We start from the raw sequence: 27996 nt of genomic DNA, 5'->3' as shown, positions 1-27996 counted from the left end.
GGTCCGCCCCCTTCGGAAGGGAAAATACCCGTGCCCGAAGGCCCACCCCAGCCGGCAGCGGACCCCAAATCATGTTGTGTGTGTGTGTGTGTGTGTTGGGGAAGTGGGGGTGGGGGGAGGTAGCGCGCAGGGAGGCTGGAAGAGCTGACTCTGCAGCTGTACCCCCAGGAGGTGCGCCCTGCCCCTCCGCCGCCTCCACCCGGCCGGCACATCTGGAGCAGGGCTTGTGGGTCTGGGAGAGAAGGTGGACCCAGAACACGACACTAAAACACTGGCTAGGAGTTTGGGGCGGGCCTTTCCCAAGGCTAGGCCCTGCCTGTCACACCTGACAGGCATCATCTCTGAAGGTGCTATCTGCCCCCATTTTACAGACAAAGACTGAGGACCAGAGAAGTGAGGTGGCCTGTCTAAGGGCTCAGAGGCAAGAAGCGTTGAAGCCAAGAAGCAGGGCAGGAGGAGGCTTCCGCAGACTGTGGCCAACGGGGAACCCAGCCGCGCCTCTTCCCACAGGTGAGGCGTCCGCGGCCACCACTGGGAGAAGAGGTACCCATGGGCAGTGGTAGGGCCGGGCCTTGCCCTGGAGCGGCAGGAGGTCCGCCAGAGGGCAAAGCCGGCGCCGGAGGTGGCTGGGGTGGAGGGAAGTACCGGGTCCTAGGGCCACGGGCTAGCCCTTCGCGCTGCGGCGCTCGCGGCCCAACGCTTCCCTCCGTGGCCGCCAGAGGGCGGCAGCGCTCAGCCAATGGGCCAGAGGGCGGGGCCGGCTGCGGAGGAGGCGCCCCGCCCTCCGCCCCTCCCCTTCCCCCGCCCGCCCCCGCGCGCACACCTGCGAGGGTCACACAAAGGCGCAGGACTCCCCGCGCGCGGCGGCGCAGACAAAGGCGCGGCCGAGCCCGCTGCCCTCTTCCGTCTCCCCGCGCGCGGTCCGAGGCTGCTGGGCCGCCTGGTGCCTCCAAACAGCCCACCTGCTCGCTCCGGGCCCTGCAGGACTCGCTGCGCCCCTACCCTACGCTGGCTGACCCCCAGAGCACGCGCGCGCACACAACGGCTGGACTCCTATACACACGCTCAAGTGTTTTTACACAGGGACCCCAGCACTTCACACACACGTGTGCACATCCAGACACATGGAAACACTCCTTGGTGCCCAGGCCCTGACAACAACTAACACTACTCGCGTGTGCCCAGAACCCTCTGCTCTGTCATGCGGGCACACGGGCACGGCTGTACAAGTATACCCAGGCATACTTCCCGGCCATGTGTGCCCACGTTCACACCCATGCACACTCACGCAGGTTAGTGTGAGTGCCTTCAAGAGTGCCTTTCTGCCTGTACACAGGCCCTGTGCAGCCCAGGCACGCCCAGGCAGGCAGGCCCACACCATGAGAATGATGGTGGTCCTTACATCTGCACAGAGGGGACAGTGGCCCCACCAACTACACTCATAACATTCCGTATTGTGAAAGCCATTCCTCTGAGCAGATTCGGAGACCCTGCAGCATCCGCTGGCTTCACCTCAGACCTCCTGCCTCCGGGGCCCACCTCTTTGCCTCTCTCTCTCTCAGATGGCAGGATTTCTATACGGGAGGGTCAGGTATCTGGTGGATGATGGCACTGGAGCCTTGTCTTGAAGCTGCATTTGCCCACTAAACTCTTTTATTTAGGATTTATGTTTTGGAAGACTTGGAAATAAGGGTGATAAGGACTTTATAGAGGGAGCAAAACCCCACCAAAACCCCCCCGCCCCGTGCTCCACAGTCAACAGCATCCTTGTCAGGAGGGAGCTCCGGGTGGTAACTTAGAGAAGGGAGAGATGCACCCTCTGTTTCCGGTGCTGCCCTCCCAGGCCTGCGGTTGAGAGGTGGAGCTGGGGACAGCCTTTCGTGGCCCCCCTACCTGTGGTGGGTGAAATCACCCCACCCGTCTTGCCTCTCAAGCTGACTCCACTATTATCACCTCTGGCAGACCAGAATTGAGTCCCTGAGCTGGAGTCGAGGCATCTTGAAGAAGGATGGGCCTGAGACTTCCACCTGCCCAGGAGAGGACAGAGGGGCTGAGTTAGGGGCACACTGGGTGGGCAGGGCCTGGCAGCCAGGAACGGGGACGCCCAGGCACGGGAGATGGTGGCCGTTTAGCTGGAGACGAGGCCTCAGGCCAAGTTGAGCCAGGCAGGTAGGGCCTGGGAGCTGGGGAGCAGCGGGGGCCACTGGGGGTGCAGGGATCCTGGGAGGGAGGCGGCGCAGGGGAGACCAGGCTGGGCTCAGGGCTGAGCGGTAATTAAAGGAGACGTAGGGGGCTCCCCAGGGCCAGCGGGGCTGGTAACTGACACGCGGGCCCCATTGCTCCGCTCATATTTCTCACCGGATCGATACGTTTGACTCCCGACAAGACAATAATCGCTTGTACGCGGCCGGCGAGTCGATCAAATACATTATTAGAGCGAGGTCCCCTGGGGGCCCGGCGGGGAGTGGTGGGGGGAGCAGCCAGCCCACCGGGGACAGCAGAGCGAGATTCTTCACCCCTCAGGGGCCCCAACCATGGCCTCTTCTTCTCAGCTGCCCCGGGGGACCCTCTCTGTGGCTTGGCTCCCCAGCCTCTTTCTGCATCCCGCTGTGTCTGGCGACCTCTTCGCTCAGCCCCCGCCCATGTCCCTGCTCCGCATGGGGACCCCCAGTCATGTCCCTGCTCTGCATGGGGACCCGAGCAGGGTTTCCTTTAAGTGCTGCCTCATCTCTGGGGCTGTAGCATGTAGGAGCTCAGAGAGGGACCCAGGCTGGCAGGAGACAAGGAGACCGGGTTGCCTATGAGTTGACAGCCGAGCCAGAAGGTGAGCTCGGGTCTGAGATTCATCGATATTAACCTTCCTTTGCATCTCAGCGTTCTGCCTTCAGCAGAGCCCAAGGAGGGCCGCCTCTGCATGGTGAGGCGGGTCGGTGGGGGGGACGGTCAGGGAAAGCTGACTTAGGGACCCAGACACAGAGGAAAGCAGAATGAGGGGTGGCAGACAGACACATAGACTGAAGTATGTCTGGCTGGTCCTGCTGCAGGGTCATGCAATCCTCCCAGTAAGGCCCCCGATACTCTGGATCAAACCCCGCCTGCCCCCTCACCCCGGGCACTGCCTGTCCACCTCTTCCTGACTTCTGGGCTCAAGCCTTCGTTTCCTGTTTACACACCTCCTTCATTCTCAGCCTTGCATTCAGAGCTGCACAAAAACAGACAGTAAGTCAGATCTGGCCTGTGGGCCATAGTTTACCAACCCCAGGCTGAGACCATTTACCTGCAGTATAATCAGTGATATTTGTTTAATGTATTTAATTGCTAAGTCATGTCCAAGTCTTTTTGCGACCCCATGGACTATAACCCTCCAGGTTCCTCTGTCCATGAAATTTTCCAGGCAAGATTACTGGAGTGGGTTGCCATTTCCTTCTCCAGGGGATCTTCCTGACCCAGGAATGGAACCCATGTCTCAAGCATTGGCAGGTAGATTCTTTACCGCTGTGCCACCTGGGAAGCCCCCAAGCTTTTCCTGCGTGTCCCTTACAGCCAAGCTGTGAGCTGGGTGCTGAGGACTTAGAAGAGAACTGGATCTGAAATCTGCCCTCAGGGAGCTCACAGTCCAAGGGGGAGACTGGATTTGATGGGAGTTTTCTGATATTCCACAAGTGACTCAGAAAGTATCCAATAAATGCTAGTCAAAGATGAATCCCAAGACATAGACTTGAGGTTGGATTTGATGTTGTAGGTGGAAAGATTCTGAGCAGGAAGAGTCTGTATAAGAGAGGTCCACTGGGGACTGGTGTGAGAGCAGGCTGGTGGGTAGAAGCTGGAGATGACCAGAGGAGAGGCTGGGACAGTGGTCTAGACAACAGCAGAGAATGTGGCCATGAGGATGCAGATGAGAGTATGAGTTTGAGTGAGAGTCTTGAGGACTTTGGTGGACTTGCAAGCAGGCAGCTGAGCAGGGTGGATGGGTGGGTGCTCAGGCCATCACTGATGGACACTGGGAAGGGGAGCAGATTTGGGGAAGATGCTTACGTCAGTGCCGGGGATTGGGGGTTGGGGGGAGGTCAGCAAGGTCTATGGACCAGGAAGGCAGCAGATGCTGAATAAATTCACATTGTCACAAACACTCCTCATGCAGCTCCTGCCTACCACCAGTTTCCCAGACCCACCAGAAATCCCAGGAATTCACCACACACAAAAAGAAATTAGGAAGCATCATGGCCCGAAGAAGATAAAAGTCAGAAGACCAACAGCTCCCCATTCTGAACTTGGCCATCTGGTGGCACAGGGCCAGCCCCCCACAATCTCCGGGCCTCCATTTCCCCACCTAAAAGTGGGAGGTGGGCTGGAGGAGCATTCTAAGACTTCTTCAAGCTGTTAACATTCTGTGGCTTGAAAGGGACAGGAACAGGCAAGATGGACTGATGGCTCCATTAGCAGCCACGTTCACACAGCTGGCCTGGGTGGACCCTGAGTCTCTCTGACCCCAAAGCCCGCGCTAAGACTGCTGTCCTGGGCTTGCGGCTCCTTACTTGGGCTTGTACATGTCCCAGGCTGTAGGCTGTCCCAGAACAGACCCACCAGGACATCGAAACAGGCAGGTGCCGGGCCCTGGGCCTCCCCTGAGGAGGCTCTGCCCTGGGCACAGGAGCCCCTGCCTACCCCTAGGCTGCAGACTCTGCTCCAGCCCAGACTTCCCGCTCACCAGCACCAGCACCAGCACTGACTCTGCAGGCTGATGGCGCTTTCCTTCCTCCCAGCCCAGGGAGCTGTCCAAAGGCTGAAATGCAAGGGCCCTCGTAGTAGTCCAGAAGCCCTCCAGTAACCCTGCTGCTGTCTCCAGGAAAGCCCAGCCTGCTCACCATGGATGGCCTCCAGGCACCCGCGGGACTTCACTTCTCCTAACGAGAGCACTGTGTGCCTGCCACACCAGAGAAAGCCAAGTCTGTCCCCACCTGGGGCCTCTGACCTTGCCGACCCGTCCCCTAGAACGCTGTTCCCCATCTCTTCCCTTTCCTCTGACCCTTCAGGACTTAGCTCAAAGGCCGCCTCCTCCCAGAAGCCCTCCCTCAGCCACTCTCCACTCCAGCTATTGCTCAGTTGCTAAGTCGTGTCCGACTCTGCGACCCCATGGACTGCAGCACGCCAGGCTTCCCTGTCCGTCACTGTCGGCTGGCGTCTGCTCGGGCTCATGCCCCTCGAGCCAGTGGCCAGTGTTCTCTTTGTAGTGCTGTCTGCAGCTCAGGCGCTGTCACCTTGCCTTACTGTTTCCCCCTATGAAATGTAAGCTCTCTGAAAGCAGGTGGTTTTTTTTGTCTTGTTTTCCGCGGTATTCCCTTCTGAAAGGGACACACCACGCGCTTAGATGCTATTTGTTGAATGAATGGATTCTTCCAGGCTCCCAGAGCCCACAGAATGAAATCCAGGGCTGGCTTTCCAAGCTCAAGTGGACATGGGCCTCTGCCAATCTCCATGGGCAAATTGCCTTCAGAGCTCACCTTCTTCCTCTGGGTTCAGCAACTTGGGGTTCCCTATGTACCCATCCTCTGAACTTCCTGTGTTCGCTGGGCAAATTCTACTGGCCTCTACAGCCTCAGCTCAAATCTCTCCTCTCTGGAAGCTGTCTCTGACTCCACAGGAGGCCTGCTTAATAGTGATGGCCTCAGTCTTCCCACAGTTCAGGCATCTTGGGCTTGGCACTAATCGTACTGCATTGAAATTACTTCCCAATGAGGCTACCCTCACAGGCAGGGCTGGAGGGCAGGGTGGGGTTTCATTCATTTTTGTAGAATGGAGTCCAGCACTGGTCTGCAGATAAGCCCCGTTGAATGAGGACACCTGCCCCGTAGACTGTGACACTTTGTAGAGCTGGATGTGAGCACTAGCGCTTCCCAGGTGGCGCTAGTGGTAAAGAACCCAGCTGCCAGTGCAGGAGACACAGAGATGTAGATTAGGAAATGGCAACCCACTCCAGCATTCTTGCCTGGAGAATCTCAGGGACAGAGGAGCCTGGCGGGTTACAGTCCATGGGGTCGCAAAGAGTTGGACACGATTGAAGCAACTTAGCATGCAAGCACTGATCTGGGAGTCAAACATTTGAGAGCCTGGAAACTGGTCTTTCCATTCACTTGCTGTATGACCCTGGGCAGGTGATTTCACCTCTCTGAGCCTCTGAGGATTCTCATCTTTGAAAAGGGGGCAGTAACATGGGCTGATCAGTGGTAAAGAATTCACCTGTCAAAGCAGGAGATGCACGAGACCCAAGTTCGGATCCCTGGGTCAGGAAGATCCCCTGGAGAAGGAAATGGTAAACCACTCCAGTATTCTTACCTGGGAAATCCCATGGACAGAGGAGCGTGGCAGGTTACAGTCCGTGGGACAGCAGAGTCAGACAAGACTGAGCACACATGAAACGTGGGCTGACAGGAACTTCATTCATCTTTTTTCTTTTGTTTTTAATGGTTCCTTGTGCTATATAGTAGGACTTGTTATCGTTAATCTTAAATACAATACTGATTACCATGCACAAGGAGTTCAGAAAGTTCAGTGTTTATCACACCAAAGTTTGAAATAGAGAAAATCAGAAATAACATAGAATGCTACCATAGGACAGTGGCTAAATAAAGCGTGGCATATTCATACTCAGGAACAGTATGTAATCATGAGAGATGATGGAACTGATCTATGAATAGGACACGGAAAGTTCTCCAAGACTCAAATGCAAAGGCAATGAATGAATGCAAAGGCAAGGTGCAGAATGATTGACACAACTTAACATTACTGATATAAATCACATACCAAAACCTCTATGTATTTTCTTTGGGTGTGCAGGTATTGACAAATGCAGAGAAAAGGCCCAAAGGGTAACTAATCAGCTAATTACAACTACCTCTGGTGAGTGGACCAGCAGTGGGAAAGCACACGAGTGTGTCCCCGTGTGTGTGCAGGCTCAGTCGTGTCTGACTTTTTACAGCCCCGTGAACCGCAGCCCCCAGGCGCTTGTGTCCATGGGATTCTCCAGGCAAGAATACTGGAGTGGGTTGCCATTTCCTCCTCCAGGGGATCTTCCTGACCCAGGGACCAAACCCACATCTTTTGTGTCTCCTGTGTTGGAAGATGGGTTCTTTACCACTGAGCAACCTGGGAAGCCCCCTGGGAAAGCAGAATGGACTCAAATGGGATTTTTTAAAGATTTTTTTTTTATATAGAACATTTTCAAAGTTTTTACTGAATTTGTTACAATATTGCTTCTGTTTTATGTTTTGGGGTGTTTTTTTTTGGCCACAAGGCATGTGGGATTTTAGATCCCCAACCAGGGATGGAACCCCCATCCCCTGCATTGGAAGGTGAAGTCTTAACCACTGGACCACCAGGTAAGTCCCTCAAATGAGGTTTTAACCTTTTCTGTTATGGTTTTGGTTTTTATAATGAGATTGCATTCATTTTTGAATTAACATTAGACTATGAGCTATAGGTAGCAAACTACAAAGTGAAACAAAGGGCTGATATCCCCCACAGTGAGGAAAGTGGTCACCTTCAGCAGGGAGGGAGGGACAGGGCGGGGGCGGATCCTGGGCTCTGGCTGCCTCCTGTATACAAACCTTGGTGGTGACCCCACAGACGTCCACTTGATAAAGATGGACTCAACTGTGCATGGATAACTCTCTCACATAAGCGTGCTTCCTGCAGGCAGGGCCAATTCCCACTCATTTTGGTATCATCTGCTCTGCACCCCCAGTTCACTGCCCAGAAGCAGATGTTAATAAAAGGCCAGATTGGGTAGCGTGCACCCTAGGCTGCTAGAGCTCCAAGGGGCCAAGGCTGCTGTCCAGGGTACTAAAGTCCAAAGCCCGGGAAGCCTCAGGGAGGCTGGCCAATGAAGACAGCTTCCAGACCTGATATCCTAATTGGCCACTCTGCGACCCGGCTCCTGCTCGCCTCTAACACATCACCTTCCATTGCTCCCCAGGCCTTCCCGGGTGGCGCTAGTGGTAAAAAACCTGCCTGCCAATGCAAAGGACTTAAGAGACGTGGGTTCAATTCTTGGGTTTCGAAGATCCCCTGAAGGAGGGCATGGCAAACCACTCCAGTATTCTTGCCTGGAGAATCCCATGGAACAGAGCCTGGTGGGCTACAGTCCATGGGGTTGCAAGGAGTCAGATACAACCAAAGAGACTGAGCACGCTCGTGCACACACCTGTTGCCCCTCGCCATTTGCTCACGTCCTCCAGGCTGAAGCTCCCATGTGCCTCAGGACCTTTGCTCTCTCTCCCTGCCGGCTGGTGCCGTCTTTGCCCAGGTATGGCGGTGCAGCACGCCCTCACTTGTTCCAGGAGTCCACTGACACATCCTCTCCACAGAGAAGTCTTTGGGATCATCCCAACCCACACAGCCTTTCCCCTCCTCATCACTCTCCATCTTTCACTGGCTACCGTTTTCTTCCAGCACTTGTCACTGACATTCGAGTTTCTGTGTGTTCACGTGCTTGTTCATCATCCATCTCCGCCCACTTGAATGTTCACGCTGGGAGGACAGGGAGCAGGTCTGCTCTGTTCAGTTTCACCCTCCTATATAAAAGGGCCTCAGGTGCACAAAATGGCATTAATCACAACCCATGGTTCATGGCTTTCTCCCATCACTGGGATGGGCAGAGCCCTCTTCTATTCTTTATTTGCTTGTTTATTTAATTTATATTTAATAAATTATGTGGACACATTATTATGTGTTCACGTAAAGCCACCACTCACCATACAGATTAGAACTGTGACAAGTCACACTGACTCGTGTCTGACGTGTGCACTGCTGTGTCCCTTGTACCTGCCAGCGAGGAGGATCTGTTTGCTGCAGGAATTAAGGGGCACCACGCAACAGGAAGCTCACAGGAGCGCCCGCATGGCCTCACAAGGAGGGGGAGAAGAAACCAAAGGCCATGCCCTCCCATAAGCTCCCCCCTCCTCCCTGGCGCTCCCACCCCCTAGTTCAACCTAGCCAAAGTTTCTTCAAGACAATTCAATCCTACACCGTCACGGATGGCCGGCCCACTGTGCCAGACCCTGTGCCAAGAACTGGGGACACAGAGGGACTTCCCTAGTCGTCCAGTGACTATGACTCAGTTCCCAATGCAGGGGACCCAAGTTCGATCCCTGGTCAGGGAACTAGATCCCACATGCCACAACTAAGAAGTCTGCATGTCACAACTAAAGGTTCTGCATGCTACAACAAAGATCAAAGATCCCGCATGCCACAACGAAGACCTGGTGCAGCCAAATAAAAAAATATTTTAAAAAGATAGAGAGAGAGTTGGTTGGTGGTTTAGTTGCTCAGTCGTGTCCGACTCTTTGTGATCCCACGGACTGTAGCCTGCCAGGCTCCTCCGTCCATGGGATTTACCAGGCAAGGATACCAAAGTGGATTGTCATTTCCTTCTCCAGGGGATCTTCTCGACCCAGGGATCGAACCTGGGTCTCCCGCATTGTGGGCAGATTCGCAGATTCTTTACTGACTAAGCCACCAGGGAAGCTCGAAAGAGCTGAGGACACTGGGGTAATCAGCCTTGGCCACACCCCTGAGCATTCTCAAACCTCCCGGTGCCCTTGTCTCCCCCCACCCATCCCACCCCTTAAGGGTCCCACGATTATCGTAAGTTATAAGAGCAGCTACCCGGAGGCGCCTTCCAGGAGACCCCGGGCTCTGTACATCCTGTCTTGGCATCTTCCCAGCGATCCAATAAAGCAGGTGCTGTTATTACCCCCTGCTTTTCAGAGGCACACCCTGAGGTGGACCGTAGCCTGCAGGTCAATCCCAGAGCCTGGCTCTCCTTACCACCAGACACGCTGCCTGTGTGCATGCTTCTCCCCTCGAAAATCCGGGAGGTCCTAGGCCTCCTGTATCTCTGCAAAAGCAACTGAGGATGATGGAAAAGGTGTCAACTTTGAAGTCATGTAACAAGTGGTCAGGTCCCAGCTGCAGAGTTCAGGGAGGCATTGGGGGCGGGGGCGGGGGTGTCACCTGGCCGAGGTATTATATTCACGAAGGGCCTCATTAACCAAGATGTGCATTTTTGATTTTATAGTTGGATGCCACTGCCAAACCACATGAGCCGTAGGACGCGCTGAATTTTGTTCTAATAAATCCTGTACTGACCTTGTAAATATCAGTTAGCGTGGCACTTCGTTGTTGTTGTTGCTTGGAGCCCAGCCTGTAACTCCTTTTTGGCTTTCTTTCATTCTCAGCATCCTAGGAGGCTCAAAAATGAGAAGTGGCCTGGCCCCTCTCAGACTGTGGAGCCTGCTGAGTCCTTGCTGTGTGACTCCATGCAAACCACTCAACCTCTCTGTGCCTCTTCCAGAACTGTGGTCTCTGGGCAGCATCTGCAGAGGGCCCTGCTCCACAAACATTTTAACTCGATGGAATCAGGTTGACTCAGACCCTATGAGACATACTCCCTGCCATCACGGAAGCAAACTTCGAGCTCTGGACACTTGAAAGGAAGCGAAGGATCTTGGGAGAAGGGTTTTTTTTTTTTTTTAATTTTTTATTTTTTTGGGAGAAGGGGTTTTTTTTGTGATAATCATTTACCGGTTTACTGGCTTCCCAGGTGGTGCTAGTGGTAAAGAATTCGCCTACCAATAAGGAGACGGAGAGACACAAGTTTGATCCCTTGGTTGGGAAGATCCCCTGCAGAAGGGCATGGCAATCCACTCCAGTATTCTTGCCTGGAGAATCCCAATGGATAGAAAAGCCTGGCAGGCTACAGTCCTTGGGGTCGCAAAGAGCTGGACATAACTGAAGTGACTGAGCACACACACACACAAAACAACCATTTACTGAGGTGGAGGACAGCTCCTAGAAGAGCTCAGGGACAGGGAATCAAGAGTTCTGTTTTAGACGATTCAAGGTGAAACCCTGAACTACGTTAGAAACACTTTCCATGCATCTTCTCATTGAATCTCCTCCATGCTATCCAAGGAGAAACCATTGTCACCATGCCCATTTTACAGATGAAAGAACTGATGCTCTGCCAGGTTGAATCATGTGCCTGGGGTCCCCCACATGGAACCAGGAACAGCATCCAGGCAGGTGGATTCCCCTTCTTCCCCAGACCCTTGCTGGCTCTTCCCTTTAGTGTGGCAGGAAACACTGGGTTTGGCCTGGGTTGGCCGCCTGAGACAGCTACATGCCTCCCATCCCTGGCCCGGGGGGGCTCTTGCCAATATGAACCATTTCCTAAAAGTTGTCACGCTGGTGACCCACCTTGAGCCACAGCAAGTCTGGGCTGCACAATGAACCATGTCTCTGGGCCCTGGTCCATTCTCCAGGCTCACACTTCTTCAGACCTGCTCACTCCCTGCTCACCTCCTTCCTGGAGTCTCCCCAGGGAAGCCCTCTCACTCACTTCCATGGATGACCTCTTTCTAACCTTGGACTCCCCATCAGTGCCCAAGACACCAGGCACTTTGAGGTGTGTGTGGAGAACATCAAATGGATACACTCTGCCTCTGAGAGGCTTCCCCAGAGGAAAGCAGCCTCTCGCCTGTCTGGTGAGAGGAAATCTCAGGTGTGTGCTGGGTCAGACCCTCGCTCTGCCCAACCAGCTGTGTAACCTTGGGTCAGCAACCCCACTTCTCTGAGCCTTGCCATCGGCACAGTTTCAAAGGTTCTCCCCATTGCTACACTTGCCTGGGCTGCCACCATCTCTGGCCCTGGTGACGTCAGCAGCCTCCTTCTTGCTGGTCTCTGGGCGTCCACGCCGGACCCTGATAGTCTCATCTGCCCCCTTGTACCCAGAAAGGGTCTTTCTGAAATTTAATCAGGCTGGGTTGCCCCCTTGCGTCAGGCTTTTCAGAAACCTCTCTCCTTTGGGGAATAAACCCTGAACACCTTAATCCAGGAATCCTCTGGTGGTCCAGGGGTTAGGACTCTGCGCTTTCACTGTCAAGGACGCGAGTTCAGTCCCTGGTCAGAGAACTATGATCCTGCAAGCCATGCGTGGCGGCCAAAACAAAAACGAAAACCTAAACCAGAAAACAAGCCCCTTCGTTCAGCCTGGAGTCCTGTGTGATCTGACCTCTGCCGACCACTCTCCCCTCTCCCCCCACCACTCTCCCCTTCTCCTGTCCTGCTCTAAGCCTCACCACCTCCTCTGTGCTCCTCAAACCAAGCTCTTTCCGACCCCAGGCCCTTTGCATGTGCTGGTCTCTCTTCCTCGAATGCGCTCTGCCTGGTTAAATCCTATTCATCTTTCAAGGCTCAGCTTAAACGTCCTGCCCTCTCCATGTGGGCTCCCTATTCTGTCTCTCCTTTAGGGGGACTTTATCACAATTTCTGATTTTGCACTTAACCAATATTTACAGTTAAAGATCTGCCTCCTCTCTTGGTTTGTCGACTCTATGGACGTCAGCTGTGCCAGTTTTGTTCACTTCTTTATCTCCAAGGGCCTGGCACAGAGCAAGTGCTCAGACAAATGAGTCTTTTATGGGGACGAGGACCTGAGGCAGAAGACTTGAGTCTTCTGAGCCTCAGTTTCTCCTTCTGTCAAATCAATGCAATAATGCCTCTCAGGACTTCCCTGGCAGTTCAGCGGTTAAGACTCTGTCCTTCTACTACAGGACGCAAGGGCTCAGTCCCTGGTCAGGAAACTAAGACCCCCCACATGCTGTGCAGTGTAGCCAAAAAGAAAAGTTATATATACCTTTTGTGTGTATATATATATGTGTGTATACAAATATATATAATGCCTCCCTTAGACGGTAGTGGTGAGGATTCCAAGAGACAAAAAATATTGACAGTGTTTCGGGGAAAAAAAAGAGACAAGACTGGGCATGAGATGTGGTTGCTATTTAGTCTCTAAGTCGTGTCCGGCTCTTTTGCGACCCCATGGACTATGGCCCGCCAGACTCCTCTGTCTGTGGGATTTCCCAGGCAAGAATACTGGAGTAGGTTGCCATTTCCTTCTCCAGGGAATCTTCCCAAACCAGGGATCAAACCCACGTCTCCTCCTTGGCAGGCGGATTCTTTATCACTGAGCCACCTGGGAAAATACCCTTCAAATATAAAAGCTTGAAAGAGCTGGAACCTAGAGGATGGGCCACGATCGGAGAAGAACAAGAGAGGAGGGCATGGCCATTTGTCAAGTAACCTTATCTGCCAGGCATTTTACAGCTCCTCGTTCTCTGGCTCCTACGAGATGGTGGCTCCAACCCAGAGGAGGAAATCCAAGTTCAGAGAGGAGAAACCACCTTCCCACGGTGTCACAGCAAGTCCATGGCAGAGCTGGGACTTGAGCCCCTCACATCAAGGTCGTTACATTTACCACGCATGTCCAACAAAACCTGACCCCCTCACAGTGTTTGTTTTTTTTTTTTTTTTCTTCTTTTGCCTGGACTGCAGGGCATGTGGGAACATGGAACCTTAGTTCCCTGACCAGGGATTGAACCAATGGCCCCTGCCGTGGAAGCATGAAATCCTAACCACTGGGGCAGGGAGGTCCTTGCAGTGAGTTCTTAACCAACATTTGTGGGATTGGACCAATGCAGAGGGTCTGAATGGCAGTCCTGGCTCTGCCACTCACTGGCTGGTGATCTTGGATGGAGCCACTTCCCTTCCCTGAGCCTCGGTGTCCCCATCTGCAAAATGGGAATAATGGTCATGCCCCACCATCTGATGGGGATCTGGCAAGAGCCTGAAGCCCAGGTGTGTAGCACACAGTACGTGGTCCATGAGCAGCTGTTACCTGGTTGCCTTCCACGTGAGGGGACCGCGTGAGCAAAGTCTGGGGGCAGATTTGGGAAATGATGAGAGGCCGGTGGGGACAAGATCACCAGAAAGGTCCTCTCAAAGGAGGGGCATCTGGAACCGGACTCCCAAGTCTGCGCTGGCTGTGGAGGCGGGAACCAGGAAATGGTGGAGAGAGCCTTTCGATCTGCCCCTCTCCACCCTCCACCCCCTAGACCTCCCCCAACTCCTTCCAGGTTTTCCAGGCCTTCACACCGCAGTCACCTGTAAGCCTCATTTCCATCTCAGGATCCAGGCCAGGGGGGCCCAGCCTCCCTCACAGGGATCTTCCTCTCTCCTGTTAGGGAGGTTCTTTACTAGTCGGGAAACTAGCATCTGAAGATAATACCAAATAACTCATCACAGTGAAAAGTAAGACGTGTTTCAGGCATAAGTAAGCACATGACGTGTGAGGAGGTGCACATGCGCATACTTCACCCTTTACACCACACTGCCTGGTGCCATGTGCCAGAGGGACTGACAGTGAGCTCCTTCCTCCCCTTGGCAAACGGGGTCGCTGCGAGACCCCGGGGTCGGGGGCGAGGGGGAATGCCCTAACGTAGGGATGTGATGAAGGACGGGGCACCGAGTGCTCAGTGGAGGGTGGCGGCTTGGCAAGGAGACTGGGTGTTGTCTTGGAGTCTTCCTCCTCCCCAGAGTCCCCCGCCTTCCCCTGGATTCAACCTGCAGGTGTCTGAACCCCTTTGCTCCTTCCCCCCACCCGCAGCCCTGGCCCCCGCTCTGCTCCGCCTCCCAGCCATCTCCCCTCCCTCCCTCCCTCTCTCCTCTGGTCTATACATGGGGCAGGTCCTTCCTCACCTCCTCACTGGCTCCACACAGATCTCCGGAACCCTTCCGTGGGAAGACCCGGATCTGGGGACAAGTGAGGCAGCCCCTTACCACCAGAGTTGACAGGGGAGGTGGGCTGAGGTCACGCCCTGCACTGCTCCCTAAAGCGCCACCCTGGTGCAGTCGACCCCCCTGCCCAGACCAAGAGTGGAAAGCCTGGCACCCGGGTTCTCTTCAGCTCGCCATCCCCGGCTGCCAGGAGAAAGGAGAGAGCAGGCCTGCAGCCTTGAGATGCCGTCTGGGGGCACCTGTGTGGAGGGGTGACCATGTCCCCCAGTTGAAGGATTCGGTCCCCCACCCTGCGCCCTCCCCAGAGAACTCCAGGCCTTTGCAGCACGGGTTTTCCACGGGAGGGGCCATAAGTGCCCTCTGAGCAGCGTTTTTCAGAGGCAAACCGAGGTTCAGAGCAGGCAAGTGGCTGGAACACAGGCCGTCTCTGCAGCCCATCTCTGGAGAACCGGGTTCTCCAGTTCCATCTCTGCAGGTGTAGACAGGGCCAGCCTGTGTAGACAGGGCCAGCCTCCACGCAAAGAGAAAGAGAGAGGGCTGAGCCCAGTTGCCCTCGTCTTCTGCTGGCTCTCCAGGACCTGGGCCTCTGTTTATTTTCTCAGCCGTGGGAGGGGAGGTAGCCCAAGAGAGACTGAAATGAGAGGGGGATGCAGGGGTCGGGTGGGATGAGAAAGGCAAAAGCAGGGAGCCGGGCAGAATAAGAGGGATGCGGAGAGGAGCCGCCGGAGTGGATGGGGAGAACAGAGAAGGTGTGTGTGCTTATATCCCCGGGGGGAGAGGCGGCAGAAAAGAGAGTCAGAGACAGAGAGATGCAGAGACAGAGACAGAGATGGGGGAAGTGGAGAGAGGGACAAAGAACGGAGAGCAGGAGGAAGGGCGGCTGCGGTGGGGCCGCCGGGGCCTTCTGCAAACTGCTTCACCGACACCTGCTCCTCTGTCCCTCACACTGTGGTCCTGTGGGGTGTGTGCCGTTGTCCCCAGAACCTGAAGGGGCTGAGGCGGCCGTGTGTGCGAGGGGTGTCCAACTCCAGCCTGTCTCCCTGCCCACAGCGGCAGGGGCCGGATGGACCGGGCCGCCCGGGTTCAGTGTGGAGGGAGCAGAGCTGACCCTGGGGGACCATGACGGCGAGACAGGGGCAGGAGCCAGAGGGGCTGGGCCTGCGCCCCCCACCTGTTCCCTCTGCCTGCGGCTCCCTCAACCTGTGGCCACAAGCTCCCGCCTGCCCGCCCCGACAGCCTCCTGTCCGTTCTGTGCCCCCCAGGCCACTCCACCGGAGCCCACCTTTCCACTCCCTTTTGGGTTTGGGGTCAGGGAGGGGTGCCCAGCAGCCAAGCTGGGGAGGGGGCTTGGTGGATTATTGAGCATGTACAGAACTGCGGCTGACATGGACCAGGAGGAAGAGGAGGGGGTCGCGGTGATGGACTAGGCGGATTCTGCAGTGGGGGCCGGCAGGAGAGGGGGTGGAGGAGGGCTGGGGGAGGGGTGGCGAGGAAGCGGGTTGAGGGGGGAGCAGGACCAGGCTCACATTTGGCATTCAGGGCAGCTGACAATAAAAATGCTTTATTGCCAAGAAACTGGATCGATCGGGGCTGGAGGGGGCCGGCAGGGGGGACGCGGAGGGCTCGGCGCGGAGGCCGGCGGCCGGGCCTCCGCAGCGACCAGGGCCCGAGCCGCCCTCCCCCCTGCGCCCCCCTCCCCGCCTCCTGCCCTTTCTCTCTCCTGCAGCCACCGCTTAGTTCTTATTATATTTTTTCTTATATATTTTTCCCCCCAGCTTCTCTTGCTCCTGTTATTTTTTTTTCTTTTAATTTTTTTTTAAAAAAACCTCGCTGCACTCCCAAAGCCCCAGGCCAGGTAGGGGTGGGGTGGGGGCATCTGCCCGGCCAGGCCCCTACCCATAGGGTGTCCAGAGCTGCTGTCTCTGGGCTGAGCCTCGCTTTGCTTCCACAGCCCTTAGTCAAATCAGGCTCCCCTCAAGATATGGGTGCCCGTCGTCCCCTGCCCCTCGTCCTAAGGGCCTCCCCCCAACCCATGACATGACACCCCCCTCTGGGGGGCTCAGGGCCCAAGCCAGGCCTTCCTCCCCTCCCCCCTACCTGGCTCCCTGCTCACTCCCAGAGCCATTTGGCTGATGGTCAGAACTGTCCGTCAAGGGGGCTCTGAGCCCCTGGGGACCCTGATGGGAGGAGGGAAGGGGAGAGGTCGAGGGTCAAGCCACGTCCCCTCAGCTCAGCTCTCTCCCCTCCCCCTCCCTAACAAAGGGAGCAGCGGCCTGTCGCTTGGGGGGGCGGCAGCCTGGAACTCGGGGAAGCAGGAAGGAGGCTGTGGGGATGGCCGTGGGCAGGAGGCGGGGTGGGGCCTGCCTGCCCCTCCGCTGCCCTCCCCCTCGGGTCAAGGCTAAGGTGATTCCTCAACCTCTCCGGGAGGCTGGGCTGGGAGGGGAGGAGGGTCTGGACAGACAAAGAGCCAGAGCCCCGGGGAGCTGGAGGCTAGGGGGCCGCACCTGGGACCCAGGCCCTCCTGGCGGAGGGCGGGGCGGCAGGCGCCCCTCCGGCCTTGGTCTCACTCTCCGGGTGGCCCTGCCTCCCCGCAGCACCAACCCCTGTGGATCCCAGAGCCAGCTTGGGGCTGGGGGGGAAACTGAGGCCGGGAAAGGAGACAGAGGCAGGGCTGGATCCGGAAGGGAGGCACAGCCCAGGGTTCTCAGCGCTGTCCCGTTAGATGGAGCCCCCACTCTTCTCCGCTTCCTGTCTAGGGAGACACCCCTCCCTTCCCGCCCTGTCAGGGGAAACCTAGATGGGGTGGGGGGCAGGTGGAAGCAGTTTCTTCAGAGGGAAGAGGAGGCTGAGGTGAGCAAGAGGCTGTTTTCTCCTCTCAGGCCGCTGGGGTGGGGGGACCAGGAGAAAGACATTCTAAACACCGTCTGTCTCTAGCGCTGGCCTAGTACAGCTTCGAGGTGGACCTTCAAGTCAAAAAGGGCAGAAAACCAATGAGGATGGAGCCCCCTGTACTAAAGGTGGGAGGGTTTTAGCACCCTCCTGTGCTAAACATGGCTTCAGAAGAGGGTGTTCAGAGAGGTTCTCTGGCGTGCCCAAGGTCACACAGCAAAGAAGGAAGATCTGTAGTCCCGCCCATCCTTGTCCTAAGCCCACACTGTCACTGGGCCTCCCACCTGCCCAGCCCGACCCAGGGCCAAGGGGAGCTGAGACAGTGAACAACACAGAGCTCCCCATTCCCAAACCCCCATTCCCTGTGCCCATGAGAGAGACTGAGAGCCGCCAGAGACAGAAAGAAATGTGCCCATCTCCTGTGCTGAAAGTCTTCTACCAAGGCGGCTTTCAGGGAAAGAGGGCCGCACTCAAGAGGGAGACGGGGAGGACACAACCGGCCCCTTTTGGGGAGGGGGCAGCTGGAACAGACCCCCTGCAGCCTGCCAGGAAGGGCCAAGATGGGCCGAGGACTATAGGGGTCCCACTGCCCTCCCCCAAACCTCCCCTCCCTTCTCTCCCTCTCCTTCTCGGCTGGCTATCGACCGGGTCTGTGACATGGTAGATCAATACGGCAGGGATATAAAGCCGGCTGGCTGCCTGCCTGCCTCTGCCTCTCTCTCTCTCCCCCGCTTGCCTTGCTTCCCTTTCCCAGAGCCGCGCCCAGACCCCCCACCCCCATGGACCCCTTACCCACGCCTCTGAGGGGCCAGGCCCCCCACCCGGTGCCAGCCCCCTACAGCGGGAGGGGGAGAGCCTGGACAGCCAGGAGAGGGGGTGAGTATGGGGGTGGGCAGGGCAGCAGGTGGGGATGGGGGTCCCACTGGCAGGTCAGGGGGCTGGAAGAGATGGAGGGACAGAGCTCCTGGGATAAAGCAGGTCCCTGCTCAATTGGGAGTGGTTCAGAGAGATGGAACCCTCTGAAAGTACAAGAGGGATGGACCTCTGGGAGGTGGGCAGCGGGCACCGGAGGCTGGGGAGGCACTGTCCGGAGCCCATGGGGTGGGGGGTGCTGGGGTAAGCTTGGGTGAGTGGATGCCAAGAACAGTGGGGCTGCCCCCGGGCAGCCTGGTGCCCACCCACAGAGTCCTGGCTGCTCCCTCCTGGGGCCTCTGTGGGCAGCTCCACCTTGGCTTCGCCCCAAGGCCTGGCCTGCACCGTGGGGTGCGGGGGAGGGCTTGTGAGGCATCTGACAGGGGATTCCAGGGGAGGCTGCAGCGGCCGAGCGGCCATGTGTGTAGGGCGTGCGTGCATCCCCGGCACGCCTGGAGAGGCGAGTCTGTGAGTCCTATGGCTCGGTGCTGGGGCTCCAGGACTGTGTGTCCCCGCGTGTCTCAGCCACTGAGTCACCCCGTGCGACCACGAGGCGGTGGGTGTGTCCCAGGGGACGCGGTGGCTCTGTGCGCGTGTGCTTCCGCCAGAGTCCCCTCCACCTGGGTGTCCCCGAATATGTAAGTGTGTGTATGCGGATCTGCCTGTCCCCACCGGAAGTGTGGGTGTGTGCCCAGGGGCATCTCAGTGACCCCTGGGGCCCAGTAACATGGTGCCTTCGTGTTCCTGGGTTCTAGGAAACCCGTGGGAGTTGTGTGTGCTCCAGCCCCTGCTGAGTATGTCTGGGCGTGGATGGTTCTGTGAGCGTCTGGGAACCAGAACCTGAGTCCCCATGTGTCCGTGTGTGTGTGGATTCTGTGCCTGTGTCGGGGGTGGCTGTAGATGTGTTTGTCTCTGGCGTGTTGGCGGCTTAAAGGTGAGTGTCAGAGACCCAGTGTGCTTCCTGTGTGTCTACGTGACTTGGCGTGTCCCTGCGTGCCAATGGCCGCGTGTGTTTCCACGAGTGGGCTGGAGGCTCTGGGTGTGTCTTCATGTGTATCACGGTGACTCGAGGCACACGATGGCGTTTCGGGGTGGGGGAAGTGTGGGTATCTGAACGGGGGAGGGCTCAAGGCCGAGACTGCCACTGTGACGCTGGCTAGCCTGTTTTGCCACTACATTGTCTCCAAATCTGAACGTGAGGACCTGTCTGCCTTCTTCCCCTCCCTGTCAGAAGCCCCAGACCCCTGCCAGCATGGGCCCAGGGCCCCCTCCCCCAGCCCCCTTGGGTGACTGGACCTCTGCCCCTCAGCACCCCCTGCTCTGGCGGAGGCCACCTCAACTCCACCAAGCGACCTCCGTCCCTCCCAACCCCCCCAGCACCACCGCTCCCCCCACCCTCCCCCCACCACAAGTCCAGTCCAACCCAGACAAAAGCAATTACTCCTGAGGTAGATGTGAGTGTGGGTGTTAGAGACAGAAAAAAAAGGGGGAAGGGAGGGGGAGTGAGAGACACACAGAGGCAGGGATGGACGGCCAGAGGCCCGCAGAGATGAGGGACGAGAGAGATCCACAGCGCATGAGAGACAGACGGGGAGAGACAGGACATAAAAGGGACCAGGAGAGACAGACGCAGACGCGGGAGGCAAAGGCAGGGAGAAAGAGCAGGAGAAGGGCAGACGGGAGGGCCCAATGGAGGGACACACCGAAACAGAGAGTGGGGAGACAGGAGAGAGACAAGAGGGCCAGAGCACAGCAGAACTGAAGAGCCAGGGACGGAGGCACAAGGAGGACGCAGAGAGCCAGAGAGCAGGGAGACAGAGACAGGGGGAACGGGAGCCAACCAGAGGTGACCGGAACGCCAGTGAGAGCCCGAGACGAGGCCGGGACAGAGAGAGAAGACAGAGAGGGACAGGCAGGGGAGACAGCGAGTGAGAGACGGCTGGTGAGAGGGGCTCCAGAGACACACGCAGCTAGAGGTGGGGGCAGGTGACGCGCAGGAGAGACAGACCAACCGACAGACAGCTGGAGCTGAGCCCAGGGCGGCCAAGCCCAGAGTGACTCCAGCTCTCTGTCTCTGTCTCTCTCTCTCTCTCTCTCTCTCTCTCTGTCTCTCTCTCACACACACACACACACACACACACACACACACACGCCTCTCCCCCTCCCCCAGGTCAGAAGTTCTCGGTGCCCCAGCACTCTCCGTGGTCACGGCCCTCTGGGCTCCATGTGGGCCAGAACACAACAGAACCAAAACCCCAGGGATGGAGGAGCTGGGGGAGGGGACAGGCAGAATGGACAGGGAGGGCATGGGGCGGACTGGGCTCAGCACCACAGAGCTGGTAGCGGCGGCACATCCCGCCTGCCCGCTCCTGGCCACTATGCCCTCACGCACACAGGGTCCTCAGGTGGGTACCTTTCACCTGGGGCTCAGCAGGCTAGCAGGGGGTGGGCATGAAGCGTGTCCCTCCTGCCCCACGGCTCTGCTACCTTCTCCCGCGGCCCGAGGCCCCATCTTTCTTGCTGCCCCCTCCCCTCGAGCCTGGCAGCCTCAGCAGCGCACGCTCAGCTTTCTTTCTGTCCAGCTGACTTTCCTGCTGTTTCCGTGGCTCTTTACCTGCTCTTCACTGCCCCTTCTCTCCAGGCCTTTCTCTGTCGTGGGGTATACTCTGAGTCTCCCCGAGTCTCTCTCTCCCACTCTTCTCTGGCATATGCCTGGACCCCCCTTTCTCAGAAGACCCCCCTGCCTGCCCTCCTGTCCACACGTGCCCCAAGGGGAGGAGGAGGAGGGCTGCTGGCCCTTCAGGGGCCTCAGAAGCTGTCCTGGAGTTGGGGGTGCCCCTCCTGTCTTGCTTCTCCTTCATGTACCTTTTCTCCTTCTCTCTTCTTGGCCCCTCTCCCCACCTGCAGCAGGTCCACATCCCCGCCGTGGTTCTCGCTGCAGACAGAAAGCTATACAGGGACCCACACGCACCCTGCACTCAAGACTGGAAGCCAATCCAGGCTCAAAGGAAAAGGAGACCACCAGGGTGGGATGGAGAGACCAGACATTGAAGGTGACCAAGACAAGGAAAAAAGAAGAGGAAGACGGAGGTGGAGCCCCAGGGCAAGGAAGAGGAGAGAAGGGAACTCGGAGACAAGCAGAGGCCATGGAGCAGCGGGAGCAGGACGGTGCCCCGGTGGGGGCAGGCGCTCACGGCAGCATCTGGGCTCAGATGCTGTGGCCCGTCTGCTGCCACCGCGCCCTCACTGGTTCCCTCGGTGTGCAATCAGGGTCAGGTGTGTGCCCTCAGCCCCAGGGGCTCCACGCTTGCTGGATGGCAGGCACTCCAGCTTCTGTTTGCCCTGGGACTGTCAGGGATGCCAGGCACTCATCGGTCCCTGAAACTGCTAAGAGGGCCAGCCACTCTCACCTCCTCCACGTCTGTAAGGCCCCACCTGAGATACTCCCAGTCCTGGGTGGGTGACGGCCGTCTCCACCCACCCAGGGACGGCAGAGGCACCAAAGGGACCTCTTGCTGCTTCACAGCACCCCACAGTGACAAACAGCAGCCCCCCAGGGAACCCAACTCTACACTCGACAAGGAGTGCCATCACCCATGGCCCGGCCAGCCTGCCTGCACCAGCACAGACCAGCTGCGCCCTGTACACCAGCCGGGAGCTGACCAAGCAGTAGCATCCAGGCAGCCAGGGCCGAGAAGCTCCAGCCCGGCCCAGGCCCCAACCCCCAGGCCACATCTGCAACAGCACACACCCCGTTCCTGGAGCCAGAGCCCCCTCCCTGGGTGCTAGCCGGGCCTGAGGGATCAGAGCAAGTTCCTGGCCCCACTTTTTGGTTCCTCGGCTCTCAGAACACCTGCGCGGCCACACAGGCTGGCATTTCTGATCCCGGAGTGTCCCAGGCCACACCCGCCCCCTCCAGAGAGGACCTGCCCACCAAGCAGCTCAACGTCTTCCTCCTGATGCAGTCCTGGGTTCCGTCCCATCACCCCACCAGACCAGCACCAGAAGCCTTTCACCCACTGCTAAGCTCCAGCTTCCAGGGCACTCTGGGCTCCTGTGGGATGTACGGGCACTCCAGGTGGGCCCTGGCGCTTGGGCCACAGTCATCTCTGGGCCCCCAGGGCCTGGGTCCACACCGAAGGCCATCGTGTCTTTTTGTGGAAGGATGGAAGGACAGGAGAGAGGGAGACAAGGCAGGGCCACAGCCCTGCTCCTGCCTCAGACGTCCACAGGGACTCAAGTCAAGCCAGCAATCACGGTCTCCATGAGTGACCACCTCCAACCTGGGCTGTAACATCCCCTTTGTCTTCCAAGACCCTCAGAAGACGCCTTCCCACCTCCTCCTGCCAAAGACTCCTCCTTCTTTCGGGGTCCAGCCCCTCCCTGAGCCCCAGGTTCAGGTTAGTAGCATTTGGGCCTATCTCCACCCCTCTGCACACCAGCCAGGAAGCCCCCCAGAGGCCACACGGGGCTGCTTCCCCTCTGCATCGTCACCTGATCACAGCACAAGGCTCAGCACACAAGAACCCCCAGGAGATGGTGGCTGAAGGAATAAATGGATAGATGTGGGTTTAAATGTCTATGTGCTCACTCATTTATTCATTCAAAAAATACCTTTTTTTTTGGCCACACCATGAGGCATGTAGGATCTTAGTTACGGACCAAGGATTGCACTCATGCCCCCTGCAGTGGAAGCATGGAATGTAACTGCTGGACCACCAGGGAAGTCCCCTCAATGAATACTTAACTGAACACTTACACTATGCTAAGGGCTGGGTGTGGACGTGTTGGATAAGTAGAGACATCTCTCTTGTCCCCTCCATGAAGTTTAAGGGGGGGAAACACTACACAGAATATATGATCAGATGCAGGGACAATGGGCAAGAAGGAAGAACAAGGTGGGGGGCCTGGCCAGGCCAGGGGGTTCGGGGAGCCCTAGATGGAACGGTGGAAAGGTGAGCCCAACCAAGAGTGGAGCCAAGGCCCTGGGCTGGGACAGGAGGCAAGCCAGAGGAAGGGCCAGAGGGAGTGAAGGAGGGGGAGCTGCGTGGGCGCCAGAGGCTTACCCGGCACTCCAGTTCCTTCTGGGGCGTTGAGGAGGCCTCTGGACACCTTTGGGGAACTAGTCACCTCCCAAGAAACAATGGGGGATGGGAACGCCATTTGCTGTAATTGTTTTATAACAAAATTATAGACTTAAAAGGGTGTGGCTCCCTTCAAACATCTTTCTGGGGGGTTGAACTTATCTTCAAACCACTCAGGTAATTTGGCAACAGCCTTTAAGTCTGCTTTAGTTTACAGACTCCATCAGCAAAAACATCTCTACTGTATAATTGTCTCTAGTTTCTGTCAAAACACCGACAAGCAGTCACAGTATCATCCGTTACTAGTATCAGCACTGCTAAATTGATCAGAAAAGTGAAAAGTGAAAGTATTAGTCACTCAGTCGTGTCTGACTCTGGGACCACATGGACTGTAGCCTGCCAGGCTCCTCTGTCTATGGGATTCTCCAGGCAAGAATACCGGAGTGAGTAGCCATTCCCTTCTCCAGGGAATCTTCCTGATCCAGGGACTGAACCCAGGCATTGAAGGCAGATTTTTTACCATCTGAGCCACCAGGGAAGCCCCAAATTGATCAGAGTTGGTTCCAAGTAAGACTTCAGGTATCCCCCTCTGCACCCCATCCCACAAATCAAATTCATCCCCAAAGCACAAAGACTGGCCGCCTCGAGGAGATTCCAAACCTGGGGTGGGTGTTGGTGAAATGGAAGAATGAGAGCGTCAAGCTCAGGTAGACATTCAGACTCTATCACGGTTACCATGGTAACCTTAGGTGACCTGAGGCCAGAGGCATCTCTTGTCTTTGGCTCAGTTTCCTTCTTTTACAACAGGTGACTCACATCCACTTCACAGGGTGGCAGCCAGTGCCCAGAACAGGCTCTGGCATAGAGGTGGCCCCAGATAAATATCAGTTTCCCCATTAGACTATAACAGCTCTCTGGCATGTGTTATCCAATCTGTCATGTGTCTGTCCGTGAAACCTTGACTATTTAACAAACATCTATTTGAACACAAAGACCTAGAATCATAGCCCTGACTGTAACCTCCACCAACTCTGACACATAATTCTTTTTAAACATCTCTATTACTTTAGCCCAACTTCCGGGCATTCCTCAAAGCCAGCCTCTAGCCCCCAGATGAATTCTGCAGCCTGGAAGCTCCTTGACCTTCTTTTCAACATCAAGAGCAGCAGAAGACACAGCAGTTCCTGGGAAAGCTACACTTCTGATTCTTGGAGAAAGTAGTTTAGACTCCTACATCCCTTACCAGCTAGAATGGGGCCCATAGATGCGCTTTGGGGGGTCTGTGAGCATCCTGAGGTTAGAGCACAATTGAGTAGATGTAGGGATGCGTTTTCCTGGGAGAAAGTCTATACTAAATGTTGCGAAACTGGAAATCCATGGACCAAAAGTTGCCTGAAACATGTGGTTCGAACCACAAGGAGATTTTTGAAATTGTGGAGAGTTACCAATATTTAAAAATTGAGAGATTTCACATAACAGTCTGGACTTCTGGCTTCTCTTGAGAAATCCAAAAAGCTGACAAATGGGGGGCATGTTTCTACGGAGGGACAGTCAGTGAGGCTGAAAAACAGCACTCCAACTCCTGCCAATGCATTTTCCAGTCTGGTACAGTCCTACCACACCAGATCACCAACCCTAGGCTACAGCTTTCTCTGTTTCTTAAAGTCAGGCTGTGACCCCGCCCCACCCCCCAAGAGCAAGAAGCCAATGAGAGCAAGCAGAGGCTTCCCTGGGGTCCCGAGATGCGTAAGTTAAACTGCTCTGGTTGGTGCAGCACTGGGCGGGTTCCAATTCAGAGGCCCTGTCCCTACCCCTCCCCAGACGCACACTGCTGAGGCCTCACCAAGCTGGTGGAACAAACCCCAGAGCTGATGCCCAGAGCCTCTGCTTCCTGCAAGCTGAGTGGCTGGAGAACCCCTGCTTCCAGCTCAGGGTCTCAGTGGTATCCAAGGAGTTGCCTCACAAACCCCAACTTGTCCAGGGAAGCTTCCAGCCATATCTCAAGTCCCTGCTTCCTGAAACCTCCTTTCATCGAGTTAACTTCTTTTGTCTTCACTTCCTCATGTGTGTGTGGGGTGGGGGAGGGGGGTGCTGTTATCACCCTCTTTTGACAGACAGGGAAACTGAGGCTCACACAGCTGGCCGCCGGCAGGGCAAGTGCTCCCTGGCTCCAGAACTGGAACCTGAATGGCCTTCCTAGGCTTCCGTCCTCAGGACAGCATGTCCGATGGGTTCTGTTACTACACCCCTTTACAGATGAGGCTCTGACTGTCCCAAGCCACTTGCAGTTAAGAAGGAGCAGAAAAGAGATTCCAACACAGGAGGGCCTGACCCCAAGCTGTGATCTGAGCCACCAAGCTACCCCCACCTCTCCTCCTGAGCCCCTACTCTCATCAGCTGAAATTCCCACCGTCACCAATGTCCAGAACCACAGGTTTGGCCAGGAAGCCACAGGATGCACAGAGGATGAAAACGCACATCACTCAGACTGACCACGTGGAGCACGGAGGCAGGAAGAGGAAGGGCAGCACCCTGGAGATGGGCCGGGGACAAGGATGGGAAAGCCAGGGCTTCCAAGAGGAGACAAGACTCCACGATTAGCAGAGCTTGGGGAGCCGCAGCCCTTACCTCTTGGGCAGAAGCAGCGAAGCTAATACATTCAGGCCACCAACCCGGTCCAGTAGAGAACCTAGAGAGAGAGGAGAAGGAAGTCAGCATGCTGGGGAATTTGAGAGGCATCACCGCCTCGAGCAGGAGGGGGCCCTCCTGAGGCAGAGGGACCCTGCTCTTGTCACACCATCGGGAGTCACAAGTCGGTGACGGTAGACTCAGGTCCTGACAGCCACTGGCTACCTGCATTTCCGGGTTCTGAGCCTCAGAGACCCCAGCTCATGAATGGGCATTCTGATGCCTTCCCTTGTTGAACATCTGTATTTTCCATCAGACTGGAGCTTCCTTAACGGGCAAGGACTCTGTCTTACACCTTCAGCCCTTGACAGAGGGCCTGGCAAACGTGGGATACTCAGGAAGGACATGATGGATGATTTGAGTGAATGGATGGATGGCGAGAGGGAGTAACTAATTGACCAACTATGTGTCTCAAAGGACTCTGGGCAGCTTCCCTGGTGGCTCCGTGGTACAGAATCCACCCCCTAGTGTAGGAGGTATGGGTTCCTTTCCTGGTCCGGGAAGATCGCACTTGCTGTGGGGCAACTAAGCCCATGTGCCACAAATATTAAGTCTGCAGCTACTGAAGCCCTTGCGCCCCAGAGCCCGTGCTCTACAACAGGAGAGCCACTGAAATGAGAAGTCCATGCACCCAACTAGAGAATAGTCCTTGCTCACTGCAACTGAAGAAAAGCCCGAGCAGCAACGAAGACCAGCACAGCCAAAAATAAATAGTAAATAAATATATATATAAAAAAGCCCAACAACTGCAGGGAGAGACAAATGAGGAATGTGAAAGGGTTACTCATTATCAGATGCCTATGTGCTGTGGGGAGATGAAAATAAAAGCCACAATGATGCTTCTGACTGGTATATTTGTTCACTCATTTATTCATGTGGTTAATCAGCAGATGGGCTTCCCAGGTAGCTAAGTGGTAAAGAATCCACCTGTCAGGCAGGAGACCCGGATACAATCCCTTGGTTGGGAAGATCCCCTAGAGAAGGAAATGGCAACCCACACCGGTATTCTTGCCTGGGAAAAAAAATCCCGTGGACAGAGGAGCCTGGCGGGCTACAGTCCATGGGGTTGCAAAGAGTCAGACATGACTGAGCAACTAAACAACAAACAACAAGCAGCAGATACTGAGGCTCGTCTGAGCTGGGCTCTGGATCAAGTGTGGGAGATGCAGAGATGGACCAAACCAGGTCGTTGCCCTGTCTACTGGGGGCCTGAAGGTGAGCTAGGGAGACCAAATGAACAGCTGATGCCAGAGATGGAAGTCAGAAAGAGAAAAATAAATATCGTATATTAACACATGTACGTGGAATCTAGAAAAACGGTACAGATGAACCTATCTTCAGGGTAGGAACAGAGACGTAGACATAGGGAATGAATGCAGACATAGGGACACGGAGAAGGGTGGGATGAACCGGGAGATCCGGACTGACGTGTGTACGCTGCTATGCAAAAGCAGCTAGTGGGAAGCTGCTGTGTAGCGCGGGGAGCTCAGCTCAGGGCTCTGTGATGACCTAGATGGGTGGGATGCGGGGGGACGTCCAAGAGGGAGGGGATATATGTATGTATATAGCCGATTCACTTTGCTGTGCAGCAGAAACTAACACAATTGTAAAGCAACAACTGTTGTTTAGTAGCTCAGTGTCCAACTTTAGTGTCCAATTCCTTGCGAACCTTTGGACTGTAGCCCACCAGGCTCCTCTGTCCCTGGGATTTCTCAGGCAAGAATACTGGAGGCGGTTGCCATTTCCTCCTCCAGGGGATCTTCCCGACCCAGGGATGGAACTCACAACT

The 27996-nt window shown here is 56.2% G+C and overlaps 1 long non-coding RNA gene across 1 annotated transcript; it reads left to right on the top strand.

Annotated features, from left to right (window-relative positions):
• Positions 1-13: 13 nt before the first annotated feature.
• On the top strand, positions 14-9644 carry LOC104970208 (uncharacterized). The gene is made up of 3 exons (XR_812864.4): positions 14-78; positions 372-510; positions 4764-9644. It is a non-coding gene; the product is annotated as an uncharacterized lncRNA (long non-coding RNA).
• Positions 9645-27996: the final 18352 nt, after the last annotated feature.

Source organism: Bos taurus, chromosome 18 (assembly GCF_002263795.3).
Source record: "Bos taurus isolate L1 Dominette 01449 registration number 42190680 breed Hereford chromosome 18, ARS-UCD2.0, whole genome shotgun sequence".
Classification (NCBI taxonomy): Eukaryota; Metazoa; Chordata; class Mammalia; order Artiodactyla; family Bovidae; genus Bos; species Bos taurus.
Note: the sequence above shows the minus strand (reverse complement) of the source record. Positions and strands in the feature narration are given on the sequence as shown.